The 22064-nt window shown below is 46.5% G+C and overlaps 1 pseudogene; it reads right to left on the bottom strand.

Moving 5' to 3' along the window:
- Positions 1-9406: 9406 nt before the first annotated feature.
- Positions 9407-10581, bottom strand: LOC121833272 (annotated as a pseudogene).
- Positions 10582-22064: the final 11483 nt, after the last annotated feature.

Genomic DNA, 22064 nt, shown 5'->3' with positions numbered 1-22064 from the left:
GTAACGGATGTTCCCTCTATATCGATGCTTGTTGAAGGTCGCGGAAGCCCGGGTTGACCTCATTCATAGCGTCCACTAGTCACAAATAGTAGGGAATTGTGGTAGACCGTTCCCGCAGCCCGCCAAGCATCCGGATAGCGCTCCGTTATCCACCACAAGACCTTGAACTATGCAGACAAGGCTGGCGGCGAGCATGCACAGCTGCGGCGTTTTCTTTGGGAATAGCGTAGCGGAGGAGAAAAACGATCTACTACAACTCCCTAGTGATGGGACGAATCACCGGAGATTCGGATTAGGACAGATTCGGAAATTTTCGAACTTCTCGCGACGAATATTCGGCAGATTCGGAGATTCGTCGCTGGTTGCGGACGGCAGCGTGAACCTTGTCGTAAAGCTCGCAAATGCCGTCAGTTGTGTTATTTTTAGTTTCTGTTACTGCATATAACCACATTTTGTCTTGCTTATTTGAACGTATGGTATGTACTTTACTGAAATTCTAAACCCTGAGACGCGCTTAGGTCCAGCTGAGGGGATCGGTGTGGTTGACGTAGGCCTAACCAATGCACGGTCTAGGTTTCTGTGCGGTTTGGTGGTGATCGGTAAAATATAGCGAAATGCTGTGTATTATACATAATGTGGCGCAACGCACAATAAATATATTCAGGTAGGGAAATGATTCGTCTCCTTCCCTAGAGCTGCGTATGTCTGTACCTGTAAGGCACGAGATGAAGTTGCTTGTCCCAACTTCGAACGCGTACCGTCACCGGTAGAGTTTCTCTGTTCTCGGCAGCAAGTCGGCCCTGAAACATTACGTGTAGCATTTGACGAAAAGGAAACACCACACGGGGGTGTCCAACGATACTTTATTGTTCGGAAACAAACACTGTAACTAAATCGGGTATCATTAACCAGAGAGGTGCGAATGCAGTACAGGAGACTGTCATAGTACGACAAAAGGAGTTTCAGATTGTTTCCCGTGTCCCGATAACAATACCTCAGAGGAAACACGTTGGAGATAATCGAATCAAACAGACTCACTTGTGTGGTGTGTGCCACTATGACGGACGTAATGACGGGCACGAAATGAGTCTACCGAGCAGCACGTACGGCATCAATGTCCTGTGGTGATGAAAACATGCGCTTGTATTTTCATATGTACCAACCGCTACCGAGCATGCCTATTTTAGTCGCAATCCGGAATCGAAACCAATTTTTCCGCGATATCTTTCTCGACAAACATAAAAAATAATATAAATTAAGGCCACGGTACCACTGAATGTGGCAATTTAGGTACTTTTTGGCAGGTCATTACTCATCTCCTTTTAAATCCTGCTTTGTGGGATTGATGTCATTCGAAAGGCAATGCAATCCTCTTTCAATTGATATTATGTATGTGTTGGTTTTTACTGTTAATGCGCATTTTTCGCGTTGCGAATATGATGGCGCGGACCCTCACTTGCTCCGCTAGTTCATGTTTCATGAAAGATCCATTAAAGATAACACGGTTCCAATATAGCACTTTTGTTAAGATGATGTCGGAGCAGAATGGAACGATACACTTTTTTGGTATTTGCACTACTTTGTTTTTTTTCATCCCTTCAAATATTGCCCTAAAATTGACATTTTTCAGCACAAATATTTTATAATGACACGCGCTAGGGCAATGAAATTAGCTACAGATGTAGTGCTTATAATTGGTAATATGCAAAAAAAATTTAATGTTGCGTAAAATTTTTTGTTTCGATATTTTATATCAAACGTAGCACTTTTTTGTGCTTCGAGTCATGGTACTTCGAATGCCGCTGAGGAAATAATTAAACTATGATAAAATCTTTTATAACATTTAGAGCTGCACTGGTTGCCCAAGAGATGGACGATGGCTTTTTTCCATTTTCAAATTCATAACGCTCCAGGAGCGTTTCAAACTTACCTGTTTTGACGCATATTTTTTTTGGACATCAAGCAGATTTATAGGCATCTAATAATATTTATTGTTAGGAATAGATATACATTGCGATGTATTAAATTTTCACAATGATCTTGCTTTGGTTTCTTAATAGGTGCACAACTTAGCTAATTTTAAAAACAATTAAAAAGTGTTTGGGTGTTTTGTTGCGCCACCTGGCGGATTGCAGACAAACTGCTGATTTCTAGTGTTCAAAAAATTTCCGAGGGCGGCGCTGGCGTCTGTATCATCATCAATCTCCGTGTCTTTTTACCCTCACATTTAAAAAAATATATTGGACAATTTACTATCGATAACTGAATGGTTTAAGCACTTGGTCAGGCTAATAAATCTAAGACAAATAATTACACAAGCGTAGCGTGATATAATGTGTTCATTATTCGATATGTTTGAAATCAATAAACAATGAAGACGAAGAGGAAAAGAATACACCCGAGTTCCCTTTATGCCTAGAGTCACTAAATGAGCTTTCAAGTATCGGCACTCCGTTCCCCGAAATTGTTTCGGGCGCCGCCATTTTGGGTCTTGCTCAGAGCAAAAGCAACTGCCGATCATCATGATCCAAAAGTGCGACTTCCTCAGCATTAGATGCGGTGCTAGTAAGCTCATGCAATATTGCAATGCTCTGTTGCGGATTTTTTAAACATTTGTGAAGGACGGAGAAGCGTTTGTTGTGATTTTAGATAGAGCTTCATATAACTGGCAACCATGATTTTAAGCCACAATATGGCCAAGTGTCGTTACTCTGAACCGTAGCTAATTTACTGGCACAAGCGGAAGCAATAAAGAGGCAGGTGTCAAAAGGTAGTGGCATGTGGAATCCACGGGGCTTACGTCATGGCCCCTCCAGGTATTACAAGCCTCTTGAGCAAGAGCATGAATAGTGTCATTAAATAAGCTACGCTTCAGAGTAGCGACACTTGGCCTTATTGTGGCTTAAAATCATGATTGCCAGTTGTTTGAAGCTTTATCTGAAATCACAAGAAACGCTTTTCCGTCCTCCACTTTAAACAGTTTGCGACAAAGCAAAGCAACATTACATGAGCTTCCTAAGGCCCAATCTAATGCTGAGGATGTCGCACTTTTGAATCATGATGATCGGCAGTTGCGCCTGCTCTGCACAAGCACCAAAATGGCGGCGTTCACAACACTGTTGGGGAAGAGAGTGCCGATACTCTAAGCGCAGCTCATTTATTGGCTCTAGTTCCCGCGAAACTCCTTTTCCCTGACTGAAACTGAAAGTAAATATGAATAATACACCATTATTATACCTTATTTAGTTATAACCAAATACACATAATGAGAGGAGGAAGCGGGCGGGTAGGAGAAACGCGGGTTTTATGTGCGACCGTTCTAAAGCCTAGTTCACATGCAGCGGTTTTGGCCCTAGAGCGGCGCGATTTCTGCCGTCGCGGCGCTCTGGCCAGCACCAGCAATTCTGCGGCACGAGCGCCGCGACGGCAGAAATCGCGCCGCTTTAACCGAGAACGCACGAGCTTGCGCTGGTTAAAAAAAAAAAAGGCATCCAAAGAAAAGAGGCGACACGCTGTGTTCTTTGTTATTATCCGTCTAATAGCAAATTGTTGTGTGTATGTTTATACAGCCGGAAGTCAGTCTGCCTCAGTGGGCGTCTGGTGTCTCAGCTGTAGATGAGCAATTTAGCGAGTGCGGTGCAACCGCAAACCTGGGCCCGTTTGCTCGAAGCACTAACCGCGGCTAAAGTTAGCCGCAGTACCTTGGAGATGAATTTTGAAATCACGTGACTGGCTCGGTAGGGATGCGGGGAAACATGGCGGCGCCCCAGCGAGTGAGCGCCGCTCGCTTTGGAAATGATATGTCGTTGTAGCTGCAATAGCGAGCGCGTTAGTCAGCAACGAATGGTGCAGGAGGCTTTCGCTTTGCCTTACCTCAATTAAACCGCAAAGCATGGGCAATGACATCGCCGCATTTTTTAGATAGTGTTTCGATTCTGGGCATTCCTAAGCCTAAATGAACGCGTTAATTGTCGGCATGGCAGCGTCTTTGGAAAGCGGATTGCCTTGACTCAATCGGCCGGGTATTGATAGCACACAAAATCAGACAGCGTCCCAACAGACTTTCTTCTAAATTATCCAAGCATCGCGAAGAAAAAGCTGAAAGTGTAATTCTACGGTCCACGCGCGCTGGCCTTCCTCTTATAAAGGATTCGAAGTAAAAAATCATAATAAGGCTTTAACGAACGCGCGTGCAAGGCAAAATTTGTTTTAAACTTTTTGCTTTAGAACGGTTACTACTGGAGACGCCAGCACGTGCGACGTGTGCTACTACAGTCGTAGCATGCACCTCGGTGGTTTGATAATTTAGAAAAAAGGTATGTTGGGACGCTGTCTGCTTTTGTGTGCTATCAACAATCCGCTTTCCAAAGACGTTGCCATGCCGACAATTATCGCGTTCATTTAGGCTTAGGAATGCCCAGAATCGAAAGACTATCTAAAAAATGCGGCGATGTTATTGCCCATGCTTTTCGGTTTAAGCGAGGTAAGGCAAAGCGAAAGCCTCCTGCACCATTCGTTGCTGGCTAACGCGCCCGATATTGCAGCTACAACGACATGTTATTTCCAAAGCGAGCGGCACTCAATCGCTAAGGCGCCGCCATGTTTCCCCGCATCCCTACCGAGCCAGTCACGTGATTTAAAAAAAAAAAATCCCTCTCCTAGGTACTGCGGCTAACTTTAGCCGCGGTTAGCGCTTCGAGCAAACGGGCCCTGGGGTCTTTAACGTGCACCACGCTGTAGTGATACACGACCGCACGCCGGTACGATGCTCTTCCAAATAGAAACGGGCAGGGGCGGGGTGGGTTCTGCAGCGAGAGCATTCGCTCCAAGTGCTCCGAGCTGGTGTGCGCTAGACCATGCACTCGGCCACCGACCTCCCCCCCCCCCCCCCCTCCCCTTGTGCGTCTAATTTACATACAGGTATAACTATTTGAAGATCGACGATGGACGTCGATCGTGTCGAGGTAATGTAACGTAATAACATTATATAAATAATTAACTTGTTGAATGACTGAACGACTAAATTTTTTAACTCTTGGTTTGTAATATGGCGGTAGCCTATTGTACTTACTGTTTATGAAGAGCAATATTGCCGCGCGCCAAGTAGGCAGCGCGGGCGTAGCCTAAAGGTTATCGCGCTTGCCTCCCACGCGAAGGGCCAGGGTTCGATTCCTGGCCGCGGCTATGCATTTTTGTTAACACTGTAATGTGATGTTCTGGTGAAATCGGGAACCGTCTAGCTGATTCGAGGTCAGAATTTTCTACGCGTCGAACCTTCTACGTCGAATGCTCCAGAAGCCAACGTGTGTACAAAAGCGGCTCCGCAGGCAAGCCGGAGTCAGTTTTCGCTCCAGCGGTCGACTGTGCTGCTACGCCGACTTCGACGCCCGCGACGCTCTGTTATTATCTTTGTTCTCCCTTTATTTTTTTGGTACAAGTTCGCCACATTAAACGTTTATTTCTTCCCGTTTATGTCCTTTTATTTTGGTCACCACCCGTGACATTTTGGTGGAGGTGCTGGGTAGCGCATGCCCGTGCAGCGTTCCCCTCCCAGGGCCCGCAGTGCAAGCCCGATTCCGAGCCCGGTGAGAAGACCACTCGACGCGGAACCTGAAACTCGGACCAGTCGCCGCACCCAAGGTCTACACCCAGAATACGGACTTCTGCCACCCAGGACCAAGCAGCCGACGAAGCCGACGATGGACGGCCAGCAGTCACAGACCCCGGCCGCTCCTGCCTTCATCTACCTGCCAGTCGCACCCCGGACTCCGACGCCATTCCACGGGGACGCCCACGAAGACGTCGAGGACTGGCTTCAACAGTACGAGCGGGTGGCCCAGCACAACCGATGGACGGACGACCAGCGCCTGCAGAACCTTTACTTCGCGCTCGAAGGAACGGCCAGGCACTGGTTCGAGAATCGGGAGACATCATTGATCTCGTGGACCGCCTGCAAGAATGAGTTGAGGCGAACTTTCACAAACCAGTATCGACGGGAGAGGGCCGAGGACCTTCTTCGAATGAGAACCCAGGGCGCAAACGAGACCATCACCAGTTTCGTCGAGGATGTCCTGCGCCTGGTCACTCGCGCCGACCCTCAAGCCACCGACGAAAAGAAGTTGCGGATCCTGATGCGAGGCGTACGAGATGACATTTTCGGAGGCCTCGTCCGCAACCCGCCGACCACCGTCGAAACGTTTGTAACAGAGGCGACCAACATTGAACGGGCCCTGCAAGCACGAGCCGCTCACTTCCACCGAGCTCCTGCCGTCGCTGCGCCCTCAGCACCAATATTCCGGGGATCCGAGAAATAGTCCGGGACATCGTCCGTGAAGAACTGAAGAAGCTGATACCTGCCGCCGAACACCCAGCTTTTCATTTCATTTCATTTCATTTCATTTATTGATACTGTCAGCCCTTGCACAAAGCTATTACAGGGGTGGAGAAAAAAAAAGGACAATAACAAACAAACATGTACGCTTACACGCAAGCATACACAAAGGTTACAGACATATTGAGAGGCTTCGTCATTTCGGCAGTTTACGAAACGAATATCACTTCGTAGTTGTGAAACATTTCTTTACACAAGCTGTAGTGGTTTTAGTTTGTAGCACATACAATAATATCACTGACACGGTCCAGAAATTCATTTAGCGACATAGATGACACAGCAGAATCAGGTAATATATTCCAATCTTTAATAGCCCTCGGAAAAAAACTGTACTTAAAGCAATCGTTTTTAACAGATGGATTAGGAATGTACATGCTATGACGATGTCTTGAGGATTCGGTGGAGGAAATTTCAAAGTACTCGGATTTCCTTATTTTTACGCAATTATGAATAATCTGAAAAAGAAACTTTAACCTTTCATACTTCGTTCTTGATTCAAATGTAGGAAGATTGGCAAGTTCACATAGTTTTGTGGGGGAATGAACGTGGCTGTATTTCTTAAAAATAAACCTGGATGCGAGTCGCTGGATTTTCTCCAGCTTATTGCAATTTGTGACGGTATATGGGTCCCATACAATTTTAGAATACTAGATGACGGGGCTTACCAGTGTCTTATAAGCTAGACTTTTTATTTCAGGAGTTGCAATAGCGAGGTTTTGTCGAAGGCACCACAGTGCTTTATTAGCTTTGATGCATACGTTATCAATGTGAGTGTTCCATTTTAGATCAGGAGTAAATATTAAGCCTAAGTATTTATGTTCTTTAACTCTCTCCAACTCAGCACCCGCAATGCAATAATTATAAGCCAAAACATTTATTTTTCTCGTAATAGACATGAAGACAGATTTTTCAGGATTTAGCACCATTTGCCAATTTTGACACCACTTTTTAATTTTTTCTAAGTTACAGTTTAATTCGACTTGATCAGCCGATGTTTCAATCTTATTGTAAATCACACAGTCGTCGGCGAATAGTCTGATTGGAACCGAGATGTCATTGCGCAGATCGTTAATGTAAATCAAAAATAAAAGAGGACCCAAGACACTGCCCTGGGGTACGCCTGAAACAACTGGGGACATAGTGGATTTGCTACCCCCAACTTTAACGTACTGTTTCCGTGATGAAAGATAAGAGGAAAACCACTTCGTGATGGCTGGATTCTTAAAAACAGCACTGATTTTCAATAGCAATTTGGGGTGAGATACTTTGTCGAACGCCTTTGCGAAATCTAGGAATATTACATCAGTTTGACCACGACAGTTTATCCTTTGAGAGAGATCATGAACAGTTTCTATGAGCTGGGTAGTCGTGGAAAGACCTCTGCGGAAACCATGCTGCGATTTAAATAATATGTCATATTTTTCAAGGTAAGCCAGTAGATGTTTAGATATGATATGTTCAAGGAGCTTTGAGCATGTACTAGTAAGGGAAATGGGGCGAAAGTTACAGACGTCATTAACACTACCGCTCTTGTGGATGGGAATAATTTTTGCTATTTTCCAAGCGCTGGGAAAAGAACCGCTACTCATAGACAATCTAAAGATGATAGTAAGGTATTTAGAAACCCACTCAGCATACCTTTTTAAAAATTCATTCGGAATTTCGTCTGGACCTGGGCTCTTTTTTGAGTCGATGTTAAGTAGAAGGTTAAAAACTCCTTGCTCACTTATATCTAAGTTATTGATGGGAGGATTGTTGGAAGAATCACTAAAGCTTGGCAAATTTCCATCATCGTTGGTGAAAACGGATGAAAAAAAAGTGCTAAAATTTTCAACGCTCTGCTTTTCATTTTTTGGGTCAGAGGCACGCTGCTGGAACTTAGCCGAAGGGTTGACGTACCGCCAGAACTTCTCAGGTGCCTCGCTAAGGAATTTTTTTAAGTGTTATACTATAAAACCTTTCTTTAGACTCTCTAACTAGACGCCTCAGCTCCCGACTCAATCGCTGAATGCAAGTTTTTTTTTCTACACCTGTACCATGTGAACTCACTCGTCTCCGCTTCAGTTGTCGTTTTGCGTGGATTATTTCCCTTGTAATCCAAGGATTTTTGTTCGCGATTTTTTTAGGGCGCTTTGGTATAAATCGCTCAATACACCGTAACGTCATGCTTGAAAAATAGTCCCATAACGTGTCTGGGCTAGCATCTGATTGGTAAAGAAACATAAAATCATCAAACGATTGTTCAAGGCAATCAAGTACGCTTACATCATCAGCACTTCTAAAATCCAAAAACATCTTTCTTGAATGACTGTGCGATTTTTCTGGGGTAACATTCAATGAGACGAGTACCATCCTATGATCGGATAGGCCTTCTTCGGTTTCACATTTCGAAAAATATGGTTTTAAACTCTCGGAAACAAAAACTAGATCTAAAATTGTTGACGTTCTTGAACATACTCTAGTGTAATCTGTTACCACCTGGGATAAGTTATAGCAAAATACAAGTTCTAATAATTGATCGCAACTAGCTACTTCCGCCGTTCCATGAGAATATGATGACCAGTCAATCCCAGGTAAATTAAGATCTCCCAGTAATAAAATGTTGTCTCCGTAATGTAAATTGGAATCCATGTAGCCCCTTAGTTTTAACAGCATTTCAACTGGCGAATTCGGGGCTCTGTACACGCCACCAATATAAACTGTACGGTTATTCAATTTTGTCTTGATCCATAATGCTTCTACATCCCGTACTTCCTCAAGGACTTCAAATTTGATGTTATTTTTAATCATAATAGCAACGCCGCCTCCCCTTCCCTCTCTATCTTTTCTTATTATTGAATAATTCGGTGGAGTAACTTCGGAGTTTAAGATATTTTCATGAAGCCATGTCTCGGTAATTACGGCCACTTCAGGATCGTGCTCTAGCATTATGCTTTCGAACGCGTCAACCTCGTTTGCAATACTTCTGGCGTTTATGTTTAATATTTTAAAACATGCTGAATCATTTTGTTTTAGTCACTCGTTATTTGCTTCCGGTGTAACGCGACACTTGTATCTCTCATTGCTGACTTCATTCCAGGCGTACAGAACATTGTTAAGCCACAGCTTATCAAAGACTAGATTGACTTTGGCACCGTTTTTCCTCTCCTCTGCGGTTGAATTCCACAGGTTGAATTCCACAGGTTGAGCTTCTTTCGAAGCTCAACAACCCTCTTGGAATAGTCTTCATTGATGCTAATTTGGGTACCTTTAAGTTTGACACAGTTTTTCATGATAGCCATTTTCTCTTTAAAATCCCCAACTGTAAGTATTACAGGGCGATCTCTACCAGTCATCTTTTTTCCAAGTCGATGTATACGTTGGATAGAGTTCAGTTTTTGACCTAGTATAGCGTCAAACACCTCATTGTTGATTTTCCTCATTAGTACATCCTCGTTTTCAGAAGACTCTTCCTTAATTCCCCTTACGATAACGTTATTTCGTCGTGAACGATTTTCTAAGTCATCAATTTGTTTTACAAGAGTATTTATTTCGACATCGTAGCCACTAACAGAGTTTTCAAGTTTAGCAAGCCTGTTCTCAGTTTCACCTACGCTCTCAAGTTTTTTTTCTATCGCAAGTAGCCTGTTTTGCATTTGTAGCATACTTTCTTCCGAAGAAGTCTGTTTTACTTGTACCTCAGTAATTTTAGCAAGGATCTCCTTTTGTGTCCGAATCATATCATTAAACATTTCTTGCGTAATAGGCCCAGGGTTTTCCTCCACATCTCCAGCTAGTATGAGCAACAGGCCTGCTACAGAGAAACAATCGCGTACACAAGCTGCAATTGTGTGTGGACACGGCAACACAATCAAACAGAGGTAATCGCTGTGAAAAACATGTTTTCTATCACCAACCTGCATGAGTAGTGGTACATTAGGCGACATCATCACGGCTGGGTTGCCGTGTCCACTGACGCCCGCAGCCGCTTGCGTTTCCTTTATAGGCAGTGGTGGCGCTGCTTCTTGAAGTTCTTCTGACGTCATCGTGCCCGTGAAGGGTGCGCTGTAGATGTTGGCCACGTGTAGCAACTGCAGATGAGCGATGTCAGCGCGATATCCGATAGGCGATGAAGACGACGTTTGGCCCGAAGCGATGAGTAGGCACCAAGTGCAAACCTGCATGAGTAGTGGTACATTAGGCGACATCATCACGGCTGGGTTGCCGTGTCCACTCTCGATCTTCGAGCTTCACTCTCGATCGCCGAGATTGTTCGAGAAGAGGTCCAGCAAGCGCTCCAGCCAGACGTTCTCGCCGACGCCGCACCGAAACCACCAGCTGTGACCTATGCCGCCGTTGTTCGTCGTCCGCAGCCTCCTATTGCTCGGCAGTACCCATCTGCACACCGACGAGAAGTCTCTTCGCCGCAGTACGCGCCGCGCCAAGAGCAGCGTGGACTTCGAAAGACCGACGTGTGGCGCATGGATGACGGACGCCCGGTGTGCTTCCACTGCGGGGAGGCTGACCACGTTTACCGGAGGTGCCCCTACCGCCAGCTCGGCCTGCGAGGATTCGCTCCAAACGACCGTCGACCTCGTTTTGGAGAACGACCAAGGGACATCGAAGAATATCTCCGTCGCCCTCCGTCACCAGCGCCCACCGCACCACGAGGTTCCCGTTCTCCATCCCCCCGACGTTCCGCGTCGCCTTTCCGTCGGTCGCGCCGTGACAGCCTGTCCACCCTATCCCGTCGGGAAAACCAAGTGCGGCAACGCCTGGAGGTGCCGTTGCCGAAGACGACCCGAGTAAAGAGCCTCCAAGAACGCCGGAGCGCTCCCACTCTCCCGACGTCACGCATCGCTACGACGCCCCTGCAACGGTGTCTAACAACCTAAACGTCGTCATCGACGGCCACGACGCATCGGCACTCGTGGACACCGGAGCAGACTACTCAGTCCTGAGTGGGAGGCTCTCCCGCCGCCTTCGAAAAGTCATGACGCCGTGGGAAGGACCGCAAATACGAACCGCCGGAGGACATCTCATCACACCAGTCGGGAGATTCACTGCTCGCGTCGAGATCCACGGTGAAACGTGCCCTGTCAAGTTCGTCGTTCTGCATGACTGTTCGAGGGACGTTATCCTCGGAATGGACTTTCTCTGCGAGTATGGCGCCGTCATCGACCTCGGAACAAACCGGCTGACGCTACGAAAACCTGCTCCACCAGCGGAGGAACCCCAAGCGACGTCACCTACGGTCCGAGTCCTCGCAAACCACGTAAACCTACCACCGCGGTCGAGTGTTTTCGTACTTGTCGGGATCGATCAAGCTTCCTCTGGCGAAGTTCTTCTCGAGGGAAGCCTCCAATTGCTCCTGGAAAAAGGCATAGGCGTCGCAAGGGGAGTAGCTGAACTTCAGGATGGGCGGACTGTGGCCCTCGTGACGAACTTCCGAAACGAAACGCAACACCTCACGAAAGGTGCAGCAGTGGACCACGTCGAGAAACTCCGAAACCCCGCCGAAATCACCGTGATTACTGACGAATCCTCGCCGCCCCAGCAAGACAGTACGTCGCCAGCGCAGCTCGACATTGACCCTAAGCTTCCGGACCCTAAACGGCGTCAGCTGGTTAACCTCCTCGCCGAATACCGCGACTGCTTTGCGACGTCGTCGAAGGTGCGCCAGACCGCGGTTGCAAAGCACCGCATCGTTACCGAGGACGACGCGCGCCCTGTGCATCGATCGCCGTACAGAGTCTCCGCTAAGGAAAGGGAGGTGATCCATCAGCAAGTTCAAGAGATGCTGAACGACGACATCATCCAAGCTTCAAGCAGTCCATGGGCCTCTCCAGTCGTGCTGGTTAAGAAGGACGGAACTCTTCGGTTCTGCGTGGACTACCGGCAGCTCAACACGGTTACGAAGAAAGACGTCTACCCACTCCCCCGCATCGACGACACTCTAGACCGGCTGCGCCACTCTCGATACTTTTCATCGATGGACCTGAAGAGCGGCTACTGGTAAACTGAGGTCGACGAACGGGACCGAGAGAAGACAGCCTTCGTCACGCCGGATGGACTGTACGAGTTCAAGGTGATGCCCTTCGGACTATGCACAGCGCCAGCAACTTTCCAGCGTGTCATGGACACCGTACTCGCAGGGCTGAAGTGGCAGAGTTGTCTCGTCTACCTTGACGACGTCGTAGTATTTTCAGCTGACTTCGACGAGCACTTGAGACGGCTCCGAGCTGTTCTTCAAGCCATTCAGACCGCCGGACTCACACTCAAGCCGTCAAAGTGCCGGTTCGCCTATGACGAACTGAAGTTCCTTGGCCACGTGGTTAGTAACGAAGGCGTCCGCCCAGACCCCGAGAAGACTCGCGCCGTCGCGGCATTTCCAGCGCCGACAGATGAGAAGGCCGTGCGAACATTCCTTGGACTTCGTGCCTATTATCGACGCTTCGTTCGGGATTTCGCAAAGATTTCCGCACCACTTACGAATCTCACGAAGGACGCCGAGAAGTTCGAATGGGCCGAGGAGCAACAGCAGGCATTCGACGAACTGAAACGACGACTCCAGACTCCTCCTGTGCTTGGACATTTCGACCAGGATGCGGAAACAGAAATTCACACGGACGCAAGTAACGCGGGACTGGGCGCAGTACTAGTCCAAGTGCAAGAAGGCATCGAGCGAGTCATCGCCTACGCAAGTCGGACATTGTCCAAGGCGGAAAAAAATTACTCCACAACTGAGAAAGAATGCCTTGCGGTCGTCTGGGCAATAACGAAGTTTCGTCCGTACTTGTACGGGAGCCCGTTCCGTGTAGTCACGGACCACCACTCGCTCTGCTGGCTTGCGAACCTGAAGGACCCGTGAGGACGCCTCGCTCGATGGAGTCTTCGACTACAAGAGTTCAACATGGCAGTGGTCTATAAGTCAGGCCGCAAGCACAGCGACGCCGACTGCCTGTCCAGAGCTCCCGTCGAAACCCCTTCCGGCTGCAGCGACGACAATGACGACGAGTGCTTCCTAGGAGCAGTGAACACCGACGATATGGCACGACGTCAACGGGACGATTCTGAGCTGCGCGCATTAATCGAGCACCTGGAAGGGGGCAGGAGTACCGTGCCACGTGTCTTCTCACGAGTACTGCCGACCTTCGCCATCCGACAGGTGTACTCTACAAAGAGAACTTCGGCGACAACAACACACCGTGGTTGCTGGTAATCCCGAGTGACCTTCGAGAGGAGATCTTCCAAGCCTGCCACGACGACCCGACATCCGGACACCTTGGTTACAGCCGGACACTGGCCCGCATTCGGCTCCCCAAGACCGTCCACCTATACACACGATCATGCCACGAGTGCCAGCGACGCAAGAAACCGCCGACGAGGCCGGCCGGACTTCTGCAGCCCATTTCTCCTCCAACTACACCCTTCCAGCAGATCGGAATGGAGCTACTTGGTCCTTTTCCGCCTTCGACGTCGGGGAACCGCTTGATCATCGTCGCCACAGATTATCTCACGCGGTACGCCGAAACGAAAGCTCTTCCTTCAGGGACTGCTGTGGAAGTCGCCAAGTTTTTCATCGAGTCCATCGTCCTCCGGCACGGCGCACCCGAAGTTCTGATTACAGATCGCGGATCTTCGTTCCTGCCCAGCTGACGCAAGAGATCCTTCGTCTCAGTGGCACCGGCCATCGTCGAACCACTGCATACCACCCGCAGACCAACGGGCTGACCGAGCGACTCAACAAGACAATCGCCGATATGATCTCTATGTACGTCGACGTAGAGCACAAGACGTGAGACGAGGTGTTGCCCTACGTCACGTTTGCCTACAATACGGCGGTTCAGGAGACCACTGGATTCACCCCTTTCCAGCTGGTACATGGTCGGAAGGTAACGACCATGCTGGACGCAATGCTGCCCCATGAGCCATCTGACAATGAGAGCGACGACGCCCAGGCGGTTGCTCAACGTGCCGAAGAAGTCCGCCAGCTCGCCCGACTCATGATTCAAGACCAGCAACGCGTCGACGCGGGCCGCCACAACCTTCGTCGCAGGGACGTTCACTCCCAGCCCGGAGACAGGGTGTGGGTGTGGACGCCCATCCGTCGCCGCGGCCTCAGTGAGAAACTGCTGAAACGGTACTTTGGACCATACAAGGTACTTCGTCGCCTCGGCGAGCTGAACTACGAGGTGATGCCCGACGGAACAAGAACATCATCACGCCGCCCACCACGACCTGAAGTCGTCCACGTCGTGCGCCTGAAGCCGTACTACGCTCGATAGGACTCTGAATCTGATGTGTTTCGAGTGACTCTTTAGTTTACCGTTCTTTTTATGTGGTTTGTTTTGTTTTGAAATGCATCGGGGCGATGCACTTTTTAAGGGGGGAGTAATGCCGCGCGCCAAGTAGGCAGCGCGGCCGTAGCCTAACGGTTATCGCGCTTGCCTCCCACGCGAAGGGCCAGGGTTCGATTCCTGGCCGCGGCTATGCATTTTTGTTAACACTGTAATGTGATGTTCTGGTGAAATCGAGAACCGTCTAGCTGATTCGAGGTCAGAATTTTCTACGCGTCGAACCTTCTACGTCGAATGCTCCAGAAGCCAACGTCTGTACAAAAGCGGCTCCGCAGGCAAGCCGGAGTCAGTTTTCGCTCCAGCGTTCGACTGTGCTGCTACGCCGACTTCGACGCCCGCGACGCTCTGTTATTATCTTTGTTCTCCCTTTATTTTTTTAGCACAAGTTCGCCACATTAAACGTTTATTTCTTCCCGTTTATTTCCTTTTATTTTGGTCACCACCCGTGACAATATGAGGTGACGAGGTAATGATTAAATCATGAGGCTCTATAAGGACGACGACATTAGTGGGTGTCGAACCACAAAGTACAGTGCCAGACTTGTTTCAAGTATCGTGTATCCAAAGACTTTCTTCACCCGCAACAGTATATGGTAGAATCAATGAGGATGCTGCTTTATAACTGTATGTGGAACAGGAAAACTGCACTGTGCAGAAGTGCGGCTTATTCGTTAATATGAGGGACGGATTTTTAGCAGCATTCCCTGATTGACTACTTGGAACAAGTGGGCCTTGTTGACGTAAAGTGTCCCCGTTCCAAAAGATTCTTGAAGCATACTTAAACCGCAAAGGAGTATGAGGCGAAAAATAAGAAAAAGTTGCCTGTGTGAAAGGTCCAAATCACCACCATAGCTTCTACTATCAAATACAAGGGCAGTTACACAATACACAAAGAGAGTTTTGTGATTTAGTTATATTTACACTTAAGGGCATTGATATCCAACGTATTCAGAGAGATGACACCTCTAGTCAACCAACATAGAGCCTTTTCTACTCACGTTTTACATGGAAGGCCCGGCTTCCACTGAAATCCCTCACGTAGACGAGTTGTCCGACCGAATAAACTGCCATTACTCCCGATCTTGGAATCTCGATCTTTGTTTGTAGGCCATAGTATCAAGAGATCGAGGGGTGCGGCTCTTCGTCCGCCGAATATTGCTTCGGCGGGTTTTTTTCTGTGTAAGATGAGACCGTCGCGTGCTGCCGGAGCAAGAATCTGGCTATTCTTCACTGAACTGCTTCTTCCGTAAGCTTCAAAAGGGCTTTTTTCGTTTCGCACACCATCTGTTCTGCTTGCCCGTTAGTTGCAGGATGGTATGGTGTACTAATGTGATGCCTGATGCCGGTTTTTTTTTTCTTCAAAAACTTGTTTATTTCATTTGAAGCAAGATTTGGTGCTTTATCAGAGAAAAGTATTTTCGGTAGGGCAAAGGTAGGTAAGAGACCGTAGAAAGTCAATGACGTGTCTGGACGTCGTGGCAGGCATCGTGTAAACTTCCAGCCGCTTAGAGTACGCATCGCCCATGACTCCGCAGATGTGGATACGTTTCGCCACCCACCGACTGAATAGTGGATCTTTTTCAGTTACTGTTCATGATGGCGTTGGACTCAAGGAAGACTTCGAGTCTTTCCACAAAGTTAGCCCAGGTGCCAGGATTTTTGTCGAAAGCGGTAAGTGTTCGAAACGTCGACAACGTCGGTAGCCACGTGTAGTGCTTGACACTGGACACTTACCATTCGTTGAGAAGAAACTTGCTTGTTCGTCTGCCATAAGTCGTACGATATCAGTTCATCACCGCAACATCATCTCCCGACAAAACTGGCCTTCATTGTCCGCATGTCCATAGTTAGAAATCACGTCAACTTATAAATTCCCGAACGCTCATAACTTGCCGTCGCTAAACGCCGTTCATTCATTGCGTCTTCATTGCAAATAAACGTCTTCCTATTTCTTCTGATGGTTTTCATCATATTCCTCCTAAGCTGTACTTACAACATTATGTGTGTCGGTACTTCCGAAAATATTGCAACGGCGTCTGTTTTCTGGGAACCTATAATGTAACAACCTTTACAACATCTTCCGGACCCCGTGAAACATAATATTTCGCGACCTTTTTTTTAGTCGTCATTAAAATGGTGAGGTAAGTACCGTAAATCGCGAAGCAGTTTACTTGACGTCCGCTTCCATTGGTGTCTTGGAAGATTGAGTCTCCTCAGCGTGCATTCCTGCAGAGAACATTTTCATTGATAGAATATAATAATAATAATAATAATAATAATATTGACACGTCAATCAACATTTGATTCCTTCTTGGTAAGATTTACAACAGCCGAACTGCATGTCCCCATATCAGAGAACACTTTATACCCAGCCTGACATTCTCGCATACATCCGTTTTCTGGGCCACGCCACTTGAGCTAGCTGAGCACAGCTGGTAGCGGCGCGAGCAAGGCCACGAGGGGAACGTGATGGTGCTCGAGCCATCCCACTGTGAACCAATGTTTCGACCACACCACGGGTGCGGGTCGCCATCTATTGGTTGAACCAACGCCTTGTTCAAGATGGCTGCCGTGGGACCGTAGCCTTAAGCGTAAGATTTTATTTATTACTATGATATATTACAACATTATTTTGTGCACTTTGTAGAATTTAGTGAATTTAACAACACGAAAAATTGAAACACTCATTAATGTGATCTGGCAACCATGGCAACGCTCCGGATCTTTCCGAACTTCTGCGATTCGCGTGAGATTCGGCTCCGAATCTCGATTCGGGATAAAGATTCGTCCCATCACTAGCCACAAACGTTATGTTGAAGTTCACAAAGGACCAGGAACATTTTCATTGTTATTTTTACCGGCTTGCAGTTGTGACCCGCAAGCTGCTTTTTTATGCTTTGGGGGGGGGGGGGGGGGGGGGTAACCAGGCATCGGTGTTTGTTGTGCCTACCCCCCCCCCCCCCTTTTTCGGCGGCGCTTAGAAGTTTCGTGGTTTCCTTTGCGGCTCTTAGGCCGCGTCAGCCTGGCCACCCCTGATCTAGAGCAACGTTACTGGAGCAAGCTCAGTTTCACAGCTCCGCCCGCGACGTGGGCTCAGTGGCGGTCACGAGAACTAGCAGCGCTGCAGTCGAGTCCTGCTTCCGGATGTCTAGCCCGCCAATTTTGTATAGCAATACTTGAGCTTGGGCGAGTTGGTGATTCATACTAACACTTCACAGCGCAAGGAAACAGACGCACACAAAGATAAATTTTGAACAGTCAAAGAAAGAACGCTCACAATGCGCTGACTCTGATCTCTGTGGTGTATTACACTTCATCTTCATCATCTTTTTTTTTTTTTTTTCGCTGTTATACACATGAAAGAAAAAAAAAGGAAGAAAAGAAAAAGAAAAGGAAGCTCTCAATGCAGTGGTAGTAGACAACTCGCGAGAGAGGGAAGCAAGACATGACTACAGCCCCGCTAGTTCTCGTGACCGCCACCTGGGCCACTCACCTCTGCAGGCAAGAATAGGGAGCTGTGAAACTGAGCTTGCTCCAGTAACGTTGATCTAGCCCGGCAGGGGTCTCAAACACGCGGCCCGCGACTTTTTGGGATGCGGCCCGCAAGCATCCCGCGGACTCGAACCTCAATTCCCATGCCTCGAACGCCATTAAATATAGTTTTATATTGTCGCTTCATTTTCGACCGAAGAAGAGCTCTGCAGCCTGTAGCCTCTGCTCATATAACATGTTCACACATTTTGTACTAATCTGTTGTGTCTGTGCTTTTTTTTTTTTTTTGGACGGTGTACTACTTTTGTTTAAATATTTTCTTCTCGGCCTTTTCTCATATAAATCAACGAGAACGGCACTACCACTACTAGGCCACAAGCGCGAGGTCTTTGCTCGGGGAGACACATCGGCTGCACGAACTGCTGCTTAGCAGGAGCAACTGCCGAAGATAAAGCTATAAGCTCGGCGTTCAAGTTGACAAAAATTTATAACGCAGGTATTTTCTCCCTTGGTAAGAAAAAGCTGCCATATGAAGGTATCCTTTTTACGTCCGTTGAGCTAATAGTCCGCTGCAACCACAAAACGAAGGGCGAGGGTAAGACGGGCCGGGGAGGAGGAAGCAGAGGGAACGCTAAAGAGAGAAGGAGGTTTCCCCCTCTCTTCTCCAGGGTTCCGTCTGCTTCCTCCTCTCCGGCCCGTCTTACCCTCGCCCTTCGTTCTTAGGTTGCAACCAACTATAGTGAGTTATGCGACGGGTCAAGGACGGTGTGCTTGTTCTCGATCTAATAAAAACTGCCAGCACGTTCGTGTTTTAAATCTTCTCATAACATCAGAAGTTGGCCCAGAGTAGTTTTATATGCAAATGAAAGCTAAAGCTGGCAAAACTTTGAGCTTACGAAAAGCAGAGCACAAGGTTCCTTCTCTAGAAAATCTCTGGGGTGTTACTGTTACAGTTGGCGTTTGCAGCGTGAAACAACACTGCTGATTGTTTGTTTATAGTTTTATTCCAGAATAGCAAAACATTGCACCAAAAGAACAAGGGTCAACGAAGAGGAAAAGGGGGGGGGGGGGGGGGGGTTCTCCGGTGGTCCTTGCCTTTTCGGGGTGAGCAATCTGGCCCCCACACTCGAATGAGTTTGAGACCCTTTATCTAGAGTGTGTCACATCTCGAAGATTCGGCAAAGAAGGCTCGAACGTCGCGCGCTCGGGGCGAGAATGAACACGCACTTTCTAGAACAAGAAAGCAGGGGAACGATAGAAGCTACGTCCGGAGCAAGAATAAACGAGAACGTTCTGGAAGTCCGTGACCGAGCGTTACTTTATCGGCCCGGCGAGAGGCAATATTTTCTAAATGAATTCGAGCGCAGTCACGATGACCATAAAAAAATATGGGACAGAGTAAACAATCTAACCAATAGAAGGGTAGGAAACAACCATTTGGAACATACCCTAGTAGATAATCAAAGTGTCTCTGGTAAAGCACTTGCCGACAAAAATAAATCAGCACTTTGGTAGTCACGGCAAGTACACTGAGCAACTTGATCAGACGGATGAATACAGAACGACCGCTAATACGTCTGCATGCATAATGCTAGCTCCGACGATGCCAATGGAAGTTAATAAAATTATTGCCAGCTCAAAACAATTTTTTCCGCCGGTGACGACGGAATAAAGGCACTGCCGATTAAATGTACAGTAGCTCTGCTGAGTCCTTTACTATACGATAATATAAACAAGATGATTGTAAGTGGTGACTTTTCGGACGAATAAAAAATAACCGACTTTATCCTGTATACAAGGGAGCTGGAGCAACAGATATTCATAATTACAGACCAATTTCTCATCTTCCAATATTCTCAAGAAGTTATGAACCCGTAATCAATAATAGGTTAACTAGGTTTTTTCAGAAGTAGGACATAATAACGAAAGAGCAATATGGCTTTTAAAAACATAAATCAACAGAGCAAGCACTCCTAGACATTGAGGGCGAAATTGTGCAAAAGGAACAGCTCACGTTTGGTTTGTTTCTAGTATAAAAAAAAGCAAACAAAAAACCTTCGATATTTTTCAACATGATATCCTTTTAAAAATCTTGAAAGTTAAGGTATAAGAAGAGTTGCGCTAAAACTAATAGAAAATTTCATAAAAATCGTCTGTATTAAGAACCTAACATCTAGTAAATTTAGAATACGGCACGGCGTTCCTCAAGGCTCCATTGTAGGTCTTTTATTTTTCATAGTTTACGTGAACGGCATAGCGATAATACAAGGCCCCGAAAGTTAGTAATGTATGCGGATGGCACAAATGTCTCTTGTCCTGGTGTGACAAAGGGTACCTAGAAAATGCTTGCAATGCCTACCTCATTAATTTCTCAAATAGGCTGCGAGTAAATAGATTGAAGATAAACGCAAGCCAGACAACAGCTCTATTAACATTACATTTGAAAATACCGTTATAGAACAAGTTGCAAATCAAAAGTTCTTGGCAGTCTGGTTTAGCGAAGAGCTCATATCCATACTATTAATATTAATAATATATTAATATATAATATTAATCTGGTATATTTACTACCCACATGGATTAAAATGGCATTATATTACGCTCTCTTTTATTCTAAGATGAGTTATGCTATGTTGGTGTGGGGAACGACCACTACATCTAAATACAACAAATTTTCCTTCAGAAAAGAATTCTTCGTATTTGCGAAAATGTAAGAGGCAATGTAAGAAATTTAAGTACTCAACCACTCTTCGTTAAATATATTAGAGGCAGACCATATATTTAAATTTAAATTATTTTAATGGATCTACAAAAGTATCTCTATTTTACACTGATACCTCATTCTAATGCATGCACTTTACGAGACCCCTAATGTAGACTCCCAAGCATACGAACAAAGTATTGAAGGCAAACTTTATCCTTCATGAGTACTTAATTATTAAATTCCCACGGTATTGATGTTAATTTCAGTTCGCCTTTTCTAAGGTTCAAAAAAGACTGCAGACGAGCTTTGGTTTGCTGTGATATCGTATTTTCATCTATTGAAGGCATGTACAGTGCCCCTCAAACTTAACGCCGCCACTCGGTTGCTCAAATATTGATCTATTGCATGCTATCCAAAGATAAATTGGTCGCTGCAGCTGCTCGAATACCTTCCCCTGGTTGGGTTCTTATCGGAGACGCGAATGTTCACCAAGTAGTTCGACCAGTAGGTTCAGGAATAGCTCAACAAGTGAATAAACCGGACGATCTAGTGGCGGCGTTAAGTTTGAGGGGCACTGTACATCTATTTATATTTATTTTCAATGAGACGTAACGTATATAAAACTTTAGTAGCCTCATTTTCGAATTTGTAGCCTCATTTTCGGTTTTGGTTTAGCTTGTTTCCCTTTGTTTTATAAATCCTTGTTTTATATTTTTTGTAGATTTGTAGAAATGTGGGTAAATTTTTATATTTTATCTTTATATTTATTTTATTTATTTTCTGTGTTATGAAAAGCATATCGTCCGTCATTGTTCAAGACTGGCCCGCTTGCGTAGTTTGAGTTGCGTCATTGTATTCCATATGTTTTCAGATATTTTTATAATGACTGTTTTTATTTGTTTTTATGACAATGGCTGTCTTGTTATTTATTCTCACTGTGACTTGTGTTGTTATTTCCGTTGTATGAACTGCAGAGGGCAGAGGCGCTGTTAGGCATCATGCCTTATCTCTGCACCCTATGCGGATTGATAAAATCAGCAAAACAAATAAAGGAAAAAATGCAAGTCTAAGAACCTAGTGCTGATCAATACCCTTCGCAGCCTTTTTAGTTAGTTTCAATCGCCTACCTTTTGGAATT

Source organism: Ixodes scapularis, unplaced genomic scaffold (assembly GCF_016920785.2).
Source record: "Ixodes scapularis isolate PalLabHiFi unplaced genomic scaffold, ASM1692078v2 PGA_scaffold7__128_contigs__length_106722199, whole genome shotgun sequence".
In the NCBI taxonomy this organism is placed as follows: Eukaryota; Metazoa; Arthropoda; class Arachnida; order Ixodida; family Ixodidae; genus Ixodes; species Ixodes scapularis.
Note: the sequence above shows the minus strand (reverse complement) of the source record. Positions and strands in the feature narration are given on the sequence as shown.